At 39.7% G+C, this 14,080-nt stretch overlaps 1 protein-coding gene and 1 long non-coding RNA gene across 5 annotated transcripts in view; both read left to right on the forward strand.

Moving 5' to 3' along the window:
- LOC147600560 (uncharacterized) overlaps nt 1-7,014 on the forward strand; it is a 46,046-nt gene extending 39,032 nt beyond the window's left edge. The window contains exon 3 of the long non-coding RNA XR_015258672.1: nt 6,693-7,014. This is a non-coding gene — a long non-coding RNA (uncharacterized LOC147600560). The remainder of the gene's footprint in view (nt 1-6,692) is intronic.
- LOC147600559 (transmembrane protein 263-like) overlaps nt 1-14,080 on the forward strand; it is a 212,516-nt gene that overhangs the window by 70,211 nt on the left and 128,225 nt on the right. The window lies entirely within an intron of this gene.

Here is a 14,080-nt window from a genome sequence, read left to right on the forward strand (position 1 = left end):
TTCCACTGCTGGAAGGATAGGGAGGTCAGGAGAAAACAAAGGGACAGGCTGCTTTCAGAGGTGGGAAACCTGAGGAAGGAAGACCATCGTAACCAGCAGTAAGAAGGACACACTGAGAAGGAAAAGGTGCCCAGCAGAAGTGGGGTGTTGGGGTCTGGAGCAGTGGTTGAAGCAGTGGAAGTGTAAACACTGAAGCAGTGCTGGAAGGAAGGTTGGGCTGTGTTTGGAGTTTATCATGGAGGCACAGGCGAGGCTGCAAATCATGCTGAAGTGGTCACACAACAGAGACGAGTTTAACCTTGGCATGTACTGAGGCATCTGCTTAAAGTGTTCAGATTTCAAAATGGTGTCTATTTACCGTATAGAAAACAATGTGTGTGTGCAATAAATCTCCTCCAAGACAGAAAAGGAACACGTAAATATTTTGTTCTTTTCCCTTTGGGGGGCTGGAGGCATTTGCCATGACTTCCGCGAAGCTGTGGTGCCTGTGACCTGCTTGCTGGTTCCCCCCTGTGCAGGAGGGTTTCCCAGCGCTGGGTACCAGTGGGAGGTGGGCAGGCACCACGCTGCCTTGCGTCTGCTCCCCCAGCTCCGGTTCTCAGGCCTGGCTGAAACAAACGGGTGGATGTCTTGTTAATGCACGTGCTCTTTCTAGGCTGTGGAATTTAAATGAAACTAATGGTAAAGCCTGAGTGTGTCAGAGAAATAAATAACAAGTGATGTACTTTATAGATATCTATATATATAGATATGTATAAAGAGAAAGAGAAGGAGTTATCTTCATGTGCAGCTGGAGGAAGGGAAGTATGAAAGAACACCTTGAAAGACCTAGGGAGAGTGGAGGAAGGGCAGTCATGATGTACCTTTTTTTTTTTTTTATGTAAGAATTTTGCTGTGACTTTTCTGAGCAAAAGCAGCAGTTGATTGATTGTTTTTCTAATTAGACGCAGTAGCATGTATGCACTGTGGATGCACGTCTGAAAATTTTGCCCTAAATGAACTCAGTAGTAGAAAGACTTTTTTTTGTAGTGCAGTTAACAAAACAAACATAACCCCAAACAGAAAAATGCCCTCAACCTTCATTCATTTGTGGACAATTTAATTCTTGATTTAGCCATCTTTCTTCAATTCTAATATCATCTTCTGGTGTGGTATATATGTGCTTTTTAGTTGCTGGGTCACTTCAGTGATGATCTAGGAAAGCAGGCTTGCTAACTGGATGCTTCAGACAGCATTTAAATCCGGTTAAAGTTGGGGTACCTTGGGCACATGTTGGTTGTAAGACATGAAATCGACTGCTTTTCTGAACAAGAGTTGAGCATGGGCTTTCCAAGCTTGTACGCCTTTAGAGTACCCATTATTCCTCAGGGAAGCAACAAATGCAACAAAACACTTACTTTGTTGAATAAGGTATTAAATTGTCTACTGAACTTTTGGGAAACCATTTTTACCCTTTTCAACATTGGAAAAAAAAATAAGACAACTTATTTCTGTTTTGGAGGGATTTATAGTTTTAATAATGCAGCATTCCTCAACAATACTACCATCCTATTTTGTTCCCTCTAAAGATGACTTGGAAATTAAATCATAAATCTCTATATTTTTTTAAAATAATATCATCATGCTAGAGTGAACATCGGTAGTAACAGGAGCTGTAGTCTAGTCCATTAAGGTAGACATGAAGAGACTTCAAATGTAAATAATTATTTCAAGATTTACATGAAAATTCCACTGAAGAACTGAAGCTTTGAGCTCTTGGCACAGCCGTAGCTCTCAGGCTGTTGGCTCCTGTGTTCCTTGTCCTGCTGTCCTGGTTCTGGCTAGGATGGAGTTAATTTTCACCTGAGCTGGAAGAGGAACTGGAGCTGGGGGCATCTGTGGCTGGGGGACACAGCTGGGGTAGTTTACGCAAATTGGCCAAAGGGCTGTTCCACACCTTGTGACACCATGCTCAGTGTATAAAGGGGAGCTGGTGCTAAGAGGAGGTTCCCACTGCTTAGGAGGAAGTTGAGCATCAGGATCAACTGTGAGCTCTTGTACTGTAAGTTACATGCTTAAGTATTTTCTGTTTTTTTTTTTTAGAATCACAGAACAGTTAGGGTTGGAAGGGGCCTTCAAAAGTCATCTAGTCCAGCCCCCCTGCCAGGAGCAGGGACATCTCCAACCAAATCAGGTTGCTCAGAGCCCTGTCCAACCTGGCCTTGAATGTTTCCAGGGATGGGGCATCCACCACTGCTCTGGGCAACCTCCCACCATTGTAAAAATGTTGTTTGTTTGTTTGTTTTCCATTTCTGTTTTCTTTCCCTCTGTTGTTCTCTTAAACTGTTTTTATCTCAACCCATGAGTTTTTCCTTCTTTTCTTCCTAATTCTCTTCCCCGTCCTGCTGCGGGGGGTGGAGAGGGGGGAGTGAGTGAGAGGCTATGTGGTGTTTTAGCTGCTGAGTGGGGCCGAACCATGATGCCTGCTTATGGAAAGGAGCAGCTGATGAGATGGGGGTGGTCTCCCGGGACACCGATTTCTGGTTTGGACCTGTCTGACCAGTCTGGAAGCTTGTGTGTGGTTTGTCAGGTGGTGTGTTAGCATCAGTAAGGCTTTGTTTGTGATGAATCCACTTCAAATTTAGACAATTCTAAAACATACTCCTTCATATGTGTATTGTGTCTGAACAAAGGAGCAAGGCGTGTGTTGGTAATGGAGAGAGAACAGCTTTCAGTGACTGCTCAGGTGTATGAGAACTGATGTCACCTTACCCCCGGAGTGTTTAACAGTGGTACCCAAAAGAGTCTTTCAGAAGTTGAGTGTTTTATTAGTTGGGAAAACACTAAAACAGTTTGTTTTCTAATTTCTGCTTTTATGACATGCAGTTAAAGTGGAAAGGTATAATCCCTCTCCCTGCTCCCGACCCTGCCCTCTGACAGAAGGGTCCATAGGTGTTTGTGATCTCCTGGGTCACTTGCACCTGCATTCAGCTGGCACGACTTCTTGGCTTGTAAATTGGTGATGCATCACGAGTTCATAAATGACAGCAGCAACATAACATGGGATAGAGACCTAAATGCAAAGGGATTTTACATTGTCAGCTTTATTAACATGTGAGCTGCTCTGTTATATTTGTGGTAGCTTATATTGCATCTCTTCCCAGTTTTTTGATTCTCATTGACAGCAAATGTAGCTTGTGACTTTTATCTTATTGAGTATTTTGATTATAAATGATGAAACAATTAATTTCTAGTGAGTTACAGGGAGAAGTCATATTTCCAGTGCATTGGCCCTTGAAACAAAGGCCCCTTCCTTAATGGTTCCAGTTTTATAAGGCAGTTCAAAAAGCTTTTACAATATACAATTCTCGTTTAGAAAAGTTATTCACCCAAATGTGGCTTGTGGAGGTAGACAGAAAGCTCTGAGATGGAGTATTAAAGATTATTTGGAGGCCTCACTCAATGTATTCTAACTTTCTGAGATGTAAAGCTCTTTCAAGGGTAGAAAATAAATGACTTTTCAGAAGCTGGATGGGATCTAATTCCATATGTTGCTCTGGGTGGTAAACATTGATTTCCTCTTCAATTCAAGAAGCTTAGAATGTGTGAAATCCTCTTTAAGGCAAAGAGCTCTCAGTGCATCAGCAGGCCCAGTTTTTACTGCAGTTTTCTGCAACACTTGCACTGCTGTGAATTCAGCAAGGACTTTCTTTCAGCTTTTCTCAGTACGTAAGCTTGCAGAGATTAAGCTGGGAAGCAAAAGGTCTTCCTTGCGATACGCTTTTGGAAGGTGTTCTGCATGTGCTGTTTTCTGGTTTTATTCTTAACTTTAAAATCAATGGAAGCTTATGGCTATAAACCTTTCTTGTGAAAAGATTAATTGATGGTCGATTATTTGAGAGCAAATTACAGCAATACTGTATTGAGTTTCTAAGGGAGACAGATAGATGTCCATCTAACATTTTTATTGCTATTCTACTTTAGCAGATATCTTTTATTTCTCTGTCACAATATGGAAAAATAGATGGGGTTAGTAATTCTAATGAGCTAGATGTGTTCCTAAGTTTAAAAAAAAAAAAAAAAAAAGGAAAAGAAAAAAAAAAAGATAAGTTTTGTTATCCCAAGTTCTGTGTTTGGTTCTGCCTTAGGCGGTCCCCAAGACTTTAGCAGACTTTACCAAGGAATTGTCTCACTAAAGCACCATCTCTCCTCCGCTTTTGGAGAAGTGACACCTTTTTCTCAATTTCTCTAAAATCAGATAATATCAAAACAAGAGCTGTAGTAATGATGGCTGCATGTGTAATAATCATTTGACATCTCTTGGATGAAGGCTGTCAAAATACTTCATTTCTATGGACATAATCAAATACCTGGATTCACGTGAGGTATAGAGAAACCAAAGCCAAGCCTATTCTCATCTTTCTCAAGGAATAGAAGGGCTAATGGACAAGGAACATAGTGCAATTATATTCATAATCCCTGGATTTGCAGGTTGTAGGAAGACTAAAGCATTGGATTTTTTGGCGCCTGTCAAAATTTTCAGCACTTGCATTTGTTCGTAGCATGTTCATTTTAACTGCCTTGTATGTGAGGACACATCTGCTTGTATATAAACATACATTCTCAGATAAAGCTTGAGGCTGGTCCTCTGGTGAGGAGCTGGTAGATTGCTCCGTTTGTCTCTGCCAATATAAATTTCAATAACATGTTTAATAGTATCTGGGTATTATTTTGGGAGCAGTTTGAGTGTCTGTTATAGATCTGTTTTGGGAAATAAAGTATAAGATTCCTGTGGTAGTATTTATATCTGGAAAAAAGCTGAGTCTCCAGTATGAAGAGCGCCGAAGCCGTCCGCTCGCTGTACCCGTTGATTCACACTCAGGTGGAGGGAGAGAGCGATCGGCAGGGTCAGTGCTGGACCAGTAATACTCGGTGCTTCCATTAGTGCTCTCCATTCTCTCATAATTACTAAATTTGCAAATGATAGGAAACTGGGAGGGATTGCAAATATGTTGAAGGACACAGTGAGAATGGGAGTATCGTCTTGCAGGTTGGAGAGGTGGTTTGGGAGGAAGGTGAAATAGCACCATTTAAGTAAATGTCCATTTTCCTAGGCTTTGGAATAATAAAGTGCATAAAATGCATGAAAAAAAGAGTAGAGAATAACTGGCTAGTGAGTCGTTTTGTAGGAAAAAAAGATCTGATATTAGCATTTAGTCTGTGATCCACCTAAGTCAAAGCCTTAGACTTGAAAAAAAGTATGTCAGAGGGTATGTACGAGAAGACTCATTAGCCTAAGACCTCAACTGGAGCGTGGTGTCTGGTCCTGGGCAAGTTCCAGGGAGGAGGTGAAGCAGTGGAAAAGGGCGCAGAGGAGAGCAGATCAGCCATGGGTAACTTGGTGTTTGAAGGAGACCGGCTGGTTAATCTAGAGTAGATGGGAGAGGGCATCTTAAGAATAATCTTTAAACATTTAAAAGGCTCCTGAAGAAAGAAAAGGAACATGAACTCTGTACACATAGTGGCTAGAAGAAGTGGTAAAGAGCTCTGAACTGTTCTACCAAGGTAGATTCAAGTTGGGAAAATACTTCTAACAGGAAGAGCTCTTGATCGTTGGATATCTTTCTCTCCTATTGTTTTTTTTCCAGGAAAACCATAACCCTTGATTCTTCTGTGGACAATGCGTGGACTAGATGACTTTCTAAGATTCCTTGTAGCCATGTGGGGTGTGGTGGTTTTTTTTTTTTTTTTTTTTTCTTTTCTGCAATTTATACTGGACTGCAGATCTGTCTCAAGTGCTTTTAAGGATGAGACGTTTTGTAAACAGTAGATGTCAAGTATGTAAACTAGTATAAATTATCCTTCTGGTTCCAGATTTCTCTCTACAATTCTGAACAAGATCTAGTAACAAAAGTACTCTTACAAAGAATACCAGCTTTTGGAGACTGTCAAGAATGGATAATTTTCCTCTGTGATGATTTGAGTATTATGTCTTGGGGTCACATCAAAAACAACACACAAATTAGGGAGTGAAATTCTTTCATTGTCCCTTTTCCTTTCCACTTTATCAAACTGACAATAGTGGAGAGATGTTTTAATTTTTCATGTTTCACTTTATAATTTGATCTGTTAAATGAATTTTAAATATAGACTAGCTTCTTGCACTTACTGAAGACCCTTTTACAATCTGAGTATCTTGGCACAATTAATGTAAGTGGGAGATTGTATAGAAATTACCTTAATGTCTATTCTGTATTGCTTTTTATTGCCGACCTCATAATTCAAATACACATAGCACATGCCCAGCTGGTATAACTTAATTATGTTCAATTTGTGTAACTTAATAATTAAAGACTGGTTTTTAGAGAGTTGATTTCTATGCTTCATCCAGCACTGTTGCTGGCTTAAAGGAGCAGCTGTAGAGAAAAACACATTTTTGAGAAAACATACTTGAAAAATTACACATTTGATTTTATTTTGGTTTTCCCCCCTTTTCTTTCTGGGATCTTTTTATTTCTGAATTTCAATTAGCCCAGTAAAATACTACTTTAAAAACACAGCAACCTAACTTATGCAGTAAGGAACAGAAGATAAAGTTGTAGCTTGTCTGAAATTAACTTAAAATAGTCTCAGAAATTAAACCTTAAGGTGATTAGAAAATCTGACAATATAATAGCAGGACACTTTTTTTTTTTTCCCCTGCTTCTCAGCAGAGACTACGTTGAATGGTTGTCTGAACATAGCGCTGTGAGTGTCAGGCTGAAAAGTTTGCTGCTAGCACTGGAAGATCACAGATCACCTGTTTTTACAGCTGAATGGGCAAGAAGTTTTGTAGGATGGAATTAGATTGCCTGGGAAGAGAATGGGAGCTGGAGAGCTGAGTAGTGTGTACACATAGACATCACTCTCATGGAAATGTACTTTGCTCTGTTCCTTCCGCAGCGAGTGAAGCACTTCATGAGGGTGATTCAGAACTTGGGGTGAATCATCTTCTGGAGGTCTTGTTTGTGTAGGAAGATGAGGAAAATTGGGCCTTTCACTCAGAGCTTCAGTCAACTGCTTAAAACTAGGGTGGATGGATCTGAGCCAAGGTCTCTGTGTCTTTGAAAAGTAAAAATTAAAGAACAAATGACAAATCATATTGGTGTTAGCTGCTTCAGTCTGTTAAATCTGTTTCAGGGCGTGAGATGACCTTTTAACATGAGTTACCAACGTGCTGAGACTGCTGTCCCTGCTTGTGCTCTTGGCATGTGTGCCAGGCCATCTTCCAGGCTTTAGATGGGCATACCAGTTTGCACATGGGAACTAAAAATGGTTCGTGTGGTCTAAAGTCCCAGCTGGGAAATCGGTTCACAGTAAGCCTTACTATAGTAAAATAAATAAATACATACACTCGTATTCCCCACCCACCCCACTATTTCTGGAATTTTTCCTGGGGAGAGGAGAACAGTTTTCCTACTCATGGAGCAGGAGAGCAGTTCTGCTCACCTCTGTGGTGGTGTTACCAGTATATCAGTTCCGCACCACATTGGCAGAGTTGGTTTGGACCAAATAAAGTATCCCTGAAACTCTTACCGTGTGAGCCCCGTTAAGTTCACTCAACTCCGTTATGTAGGCACTAGGACTGTCCACATATTAAATTCAGTGACTGAGCTGAAGACAAATAGAATTAACCTAAACCATTTGATTTGACACAGAAAATGATTTTGAGCCTGTATTTTGAGTATTTATTTCTAGAACATTGCTATTTTAAAGCAAAAAGTCCATAATGAAAATGGAGTTAGGGTTCTTAATTAGTTTTGCTTAAGAGTTGGTCTTATTCCAGGAGGAAAGAAAATTTTGGATGTTTTTCTTCTTCACTGATTCATGTTTTTTTTTCTATGTGTTCATGAACCACAGCAAAAATATTTGCCCAGCTTTGTTAGGTGTGTCCTGTTGGACTGCATCTTATAGGCTATGTTCAGACTAAATTTAGAGGGAGCTTCACCAGTCGCTGCAGCCCTCTAATTATAACTGCAACTGCTACAAAATTGATCCAAACTAAATTAAAAACCCAATTGCTGCTGCTGCTCCCACTGTTTGGATCACCTGAATATTTATTCAGCTAGTGATACTCCTGAAATTGGAGAATTTCTTGGTTTTGAAGAAGGGGGACAAGAATAGCCCAGCTGAGGTTTGACATCAGAAACCTCTCTTGATCCTATTTCTGATTTTTTTTTAAATCCACTCATCAGCTCCCATGGCAAAGTGCACCAGCCCTGCTGGTGGGAAGATGTCAATAATTCAGATCACATTATGTTGGCAATTCAATCAAATACAAAGTTACCTATGTTTCAGAAACATTTAAAATTCCTAGTTATGTAGGAAGTTAATTTGAAAGAGCAGCTGAATGCCTGCTGGAAAATGCTGAGAGTTTCTCTTTAGTACCCATTCTGCTTGCTTGCTCTTATCGTATATTTTCTGCATTTCTCTAACCTTGTTCTTGATGACAAAAGACATTTGCATGAAAACAGGATCTTTGTTTCTTAAGTGTTCATCTGTTCCTGCTGTTTATTTCCCACCTAAAGTCATAATCCTCCGTTTGTGGCATCACAATTGGTTGCAGTGGAAATTATTATGTCGTCACAAACAGAGGATTATGACTTCAGGTGGGGGGATAAGCAGCAGGAACAGATGAACTCTTAAAAGCAAAAATGCTGTTTCATGTAAATGTCCCTGGTAATAAAGAAGAAAGAGAGGCAAAATACAGAGAAACAGAAAATGGGTATGAGCAGACTTGTGCCTGAACAGTAGGGCAGCAGATTTTCCTTCAGGCAGAAGCAGCTATTTTAAATTAAGGACATGTCTGTGTAGAATTTATTCTTTTAAATATTTTTCCCTCAATTAAAAAAAAAATATAAATACTGATGTTGCTACTCAAATCCTGAAATGACTACTCAGTTCAGGAAGCGATTTTTCATCTTTGTCAAGCTTTCTTTTATTCTTTTGTGTATGTGTTTGTCAAGCTACTTGTAATCTTCAGGGAGTTTCCCTTTTTCTGCCTGCTGATAGGTTTTTCAAGCCCGAACCCCACCATTTGGAATGGAGCATCTGCCCTGTGTAAAGCAGGATGACCATGCTGGAAGCTCATCTAAACCACACCGCGGAGCCAATCAGCCAAATGCTTTTCACAGACTGCTTCCATTTAAAACCACAAGCAGCAAGCTGACATTTCTCTTCAGCATCATAAGATGGAAAGCTCTGAAATACCCAGTAGCAATCTCAGCTTGTGCCTTATTTGGGTTTTATCCGAGCTTCCCCCCGCAACCCCGCTCCATGTTGCAGCTGCTCTATTCTTTAGTAACAGGAGGTTAAAAAAAAATTATTGGTGCAAATAAAAAGGTTTATAAGAACAGAAACTAAAATACTGAATAGAAATGAGGGTAGGGAAAGATTAATAACAAAACCTATTGTGTGCTTTCTGTGGTAGCAGCCAATTTGACTTGCTTTCATTAAAATTCTCCTTGTTAGTTCGGGTGATGTGTTGGGGTGGTGGACTATTTGATGTCTGAGAAGTGGTGAGAAGTTAGCTGTCTAATGATGGACTAATTAGAAAGCCCATCCTAGCAGGATCCATGGAAATTGATTTGCACAGTGCCATTTTTGCTAATGAGAATCATGAATACATGTTTGCAGTCCTCTTCCTACCCACAGCTAATGAAAGAGAAGCAATCATTAAGAGCTCAGCTACAATCTATCCAGAATTTCGTTTGCCTTGTAGGAATAGCCGTACTGTAAGAACTTCAGTATTAAATAATGCTTTTCATGGAGGAGCAAGCTCCACATGTCTGTCTCCTGTAAAATGTGTGCTTTTTCTAATGCATCTCTCCTCAAGAGTTATCCTCCCTGCATAGGGAGTCAATATATTCTCTGTGCAATTTTCAGAAAATTACTATTACAGCATGGGACTAGAAGAAACTATAAATATCTAGGCAGAGTAAAATTAAAATTAATTAGATTATTTTTTTTTCCTACAAGGGTGTAACATGTCCATCCACAACTAGGTCAAACATTTTTAATATTTATCAGTCTAAGGCACACAAGAAACCTATTACTTTTAATAGATCATCTTATGATTTTTACTTGAATTCACATTCACCCGGTTGCTTTCAGATGCCTTTAATCTGCCCAGATGGTATATGCCCAGCTAGGCCAACATGGGTCAGAGAGAATCCACAAAACTGGAATTTTTTGCAGAAAGATCTCCTGAATAAAATATGGTGTCGATCAATGCGGAGTGGCTACTTGTAAGCACAGCCTCTGTTGTCCCTAGCGCTCTAGCCTCCTGTTACCTCCCAAGCTTCTTGAGGCCTTCTGTGGCTGGTAATGGTCTGGCATTGCCTTGCTTTTCTCTTTCACCTGCCTGTGTTCCTGTAAATTCTACTGTAATTAAAGAAAACTATCGACCTATTGAGTTATTGCTTAATTTAGCTCTTTTAGGTGCATTCTGACTGATGTAACCAATAGCTGGGAATAGAGCATTTACGCTCTAGGAGCTAGCTGTGGCAAGGTCTTAATATATTTTCAGTGAAATGGATCTCCCGTAAACGCCATCAAGCAAAGGTGGAGTTGAAGAAGTAGAAGCTAAAAGTGCAAGCTGACAGGCATTGGAGGGTTGAAAGTAAGAGGGCAAGCAAGGGAATGGTGAAACGCCTTTGTAGACAGCAACAGAGGAGTCAGAGCCTAAGGTTGTGAAGACCAGAAGTAAAGATAATGGGTATCTTGAAGCTGTTGTTACCTTGATGGGTTAGAAGAAGGGATAGCAGAGGGATCAGAGGGAGTTATCAGAAGGGAAAATAAGAATGGACAAGGCAGGAAGTAGGTTCGAGTGACTGTATCTGTATTTCTTATTTTGTTTCTTAGTTAAAAGAAAAAGAAAGGAAAAAGAAATTATTGAGGAGTCGAAGATAGCAAGCAGGTGGGGAAACCTGCAAATTTTAATGCGAGATTCTAGGAGGGCAGCAATTTGCTCTGGGACGGGTAGATTATGTGTAGACAGTATCACAAAACAACATGATACTGGTGTCGATGTCTGATTTATTTTAATGAAACTGAGTTATCTTGACATAACAAGGAAGAAGATGATCTTCCATCTTGGCCTGAAATAATTTAGGTGAGGTCAGCATTTTTTTTTTTTCTTTCTGAGATTGAGCCTGCCCTCTTTATCTTGTGCCTACATTCACTGTTTTACTTCAAGGAAGTTCCTATGCATTAGTTCCCTGAAGCAAAACCTTTATCTGATTTTAGCAGTGAAAATGACTGTAAGTGTATTCATCTAATGGCCTGCTTTTTCCACTGAAAGAAGAGGTTTTCAAATTAAAAAAAAACAACTTCTAACTCCTCCGTTCACATTTTGTGATGTAGTATCTGTAAAACATATATGCATGTGTATATTATATACATATGAAAAGCATCTAGATACTGTAGGCACAAGATTTTGAATTTCTTTGCTGTTCTGTGTTACCTCCCAGCATTAGCTACTCATTAGTTTTATGATTTTTAAAAATATTTATTCCTTTTCGTTCCTGTAGTGGAACCTGGGCAAGAGATTAAGAAGAAATGTCAAACCATTGTGCACTTTCTGCACTGTTACTGGTGTGGGTTTTCAGTCATCTTATAACGCATAGCATTCAGCATCCAAATGGAGTAACGTGTAAAAATAAACAGAAGACTAACACTTTCTTTAAATTAGCATTTTTGTACATTTTTGTGTGCAAAACATTTAAAAATGAAAACAAACCTTCAAAAGTGATAGCATTGTTGCATAGCTCAGATAAGAGATATTCCAAAATGGCAATCAAGGAAGATTATCCTGTGTAGCAGACTAGAGAAGATTTATTTGTAGGCCATATTAGGACTTTTGGAACTAATATTTCTTCAGGAAAATGAATGATGAAAGGTACAGGTGTGCAGTAATGTGATCCACTAGCATTTCATAACATACAATATTAATGACTGGTTATCTTTTTGAAGAAATGTTGCCACATACAGGCTCTAATATTTGGGTTTAATTTAAAGTTCAGGCCATATAGCTGTTTACTTATAAATACAGTCTGGATTAATGACTTGTTGGTCTGCTTGGGAAAAAAAAAGATGTTGATATGGGGACGCGGATGTAGCGTCATTTACTCTTGCGCAGTTCTGAGAAATGTATTAGTTAAGTGTAGTGTATTGTATAACACAAACAGAAAAACACATTGGTGACAAGATTTTGCTAAGAGGTCGTTAACGTTGGTTGTGTAGCTAAGTATCCGTGCACTGCACTGAATCTGCCGTGCTCTTCTGTATAGAAAACAACCGCACATCCAAAGAGCTTCTGTTTTCTAGAGGATTTGATAGTTTGATAGCTGTTAAAAAGAGATGTAATGGGGAGTAGGCAGCTACTGGAGAGTGAATTTGCTGTAGTAATTACCGAATGCTCTGTGGACAAACCTCTTACCCTTCCAGAGTTCAGGTCAGAGGCTCGGTCTTCATAGGCACAGAATTATTTGGCTGCAGTTAACCAAAACAATAAAGGAAAGGGTACATTAATGAAAAAGTAATGAATGATGTTAGAAACTTAAGACACTCTGTTAGAAAAACACTAGCGATCTACCTAGCTCCTATCTGGTGTCTGGCCATGTTAACAGAAATCACCTACACAGTTCTGTTCTCGCCTAAATGCAGCCTTTCTGTTCTGTTCTGTTTTGCATTCTCTCTCCCTTCACGTGTGCTTCTCCTCTTTCGTCCCTTAGTGTGCCCTTTCCATTTCATTTTCCCAGTGGAATTGCACTACCTCCTGTGCAGCCTCCTTTTCTCACTGCGGAGAACCTCGTGTCCTCTCTTCTCTTTCTTCCTCGCTATATTGTGTTTACTTGCCGTGGAAATTCTTTTTTTTTTTTTTTTTTTTTTGTGAGCTATAGTATTCTTACTTTTCCTCAGTTGTATCTTGAGAGGAAGAATTTGGTTTCATTTTATGGTGGCCCATCTTGTAAGGTGGATGTGTACCATAGGACTCGCGTAGTCCTCCACTGGGAGATTTCCTTAAGCGGAGCCAGTGGCCTTGTGAAGCACAGAGGTGATCGCTGTCACTTCTCCCTGCCTAAGCTGGAGATTGTTGCAGTAGACCTGCTGGAAAGTCCCAAGATAGCTAGCTTTTTGTATCATCCTTTATTGGGCAACACTTTTTATAAGGTGTTTGGATTTACTTTTTAAAATTTAAAAATATTTCTGTTGTCTGTGTCTTTTGTTCACTTGACTGAAGTCAGAGAGTAGTGGCAAAAGTCTGGACAACAAGCAAGCTTTGGGTAAACTTGAATGCCAGAAGCTCCTTCTGGGCTGCCATTGCTGGTATTGAAAATCTTTTCTGAGTTTTGCTCCAGGTTGTACTTTCCTTTAAGATGGTGTTAAAATGTAGCCATGCACAACCAGGAAAATCAAAGCACTTGAGCAGTTGGTAAAGTGAGCATTTGTGTTTTGGAGTCTCTGTCCTGGATTTTGTAATTTATTTAAGACTGGTGATGTGTTGGAAGTGTCTTCATTGTTTGCTGAAGTTGGAGGAAGCGGTTACAGAAAGCCTTTGTGTCTTTTCAGTGGGATGGTTAGGAATCCTAGTCAAGGAACAAAGAAAATATTTGGGAGTTAAGGTGATGAATCACAATGTTAAAATTTAGCTGCAATGATTACTAGAATAATTTTTGAGGAACTCATTGACTGAAGTATATTTTTAATAGTCATAATTCATGTTACACACTTTAAAAATGAAAACCTTCAGAATTTCATTAATGTAAGGGATACATGTAAAGAATAGATAAGTTATCTTGGTTAACAGCCTGTAGTCTCCTCTTTAGAAGACAGTTGAGTAGAACATTGTTGTGTTACCTGCTCGTCAGTCATGTAAATTTGCTGCATGCTCTGATTTCATCAGAGAGAAGTTTGTTTATCCCTGGGCAATTGGAACAATGAGCTTGTCAATCATCCTGCACTTGAGTAGGCCTCCTGATCCACCCTCTGCCAACAACCTGTCCTAGCTGAACCAAAAACTCATCTGCTTTGCACTTCAGGGTCCCCTCCTGCCCCCTCT

Source organism: Chlamydotis macqueenii, chromosome 5 (genome assembly GCF_036417535.1).
Source record: "Chlamydotis macqueenii isolate bChlMac1 chromosome 5, bChlMac1.mat, whole genome shotgun sequence".
Lineage (NCBI taxonomy): Eukaryota > Metazoa > Chordata > Aves > Otidiformes > Otididae > Chlamydotis > Chlamydotis macqueenii.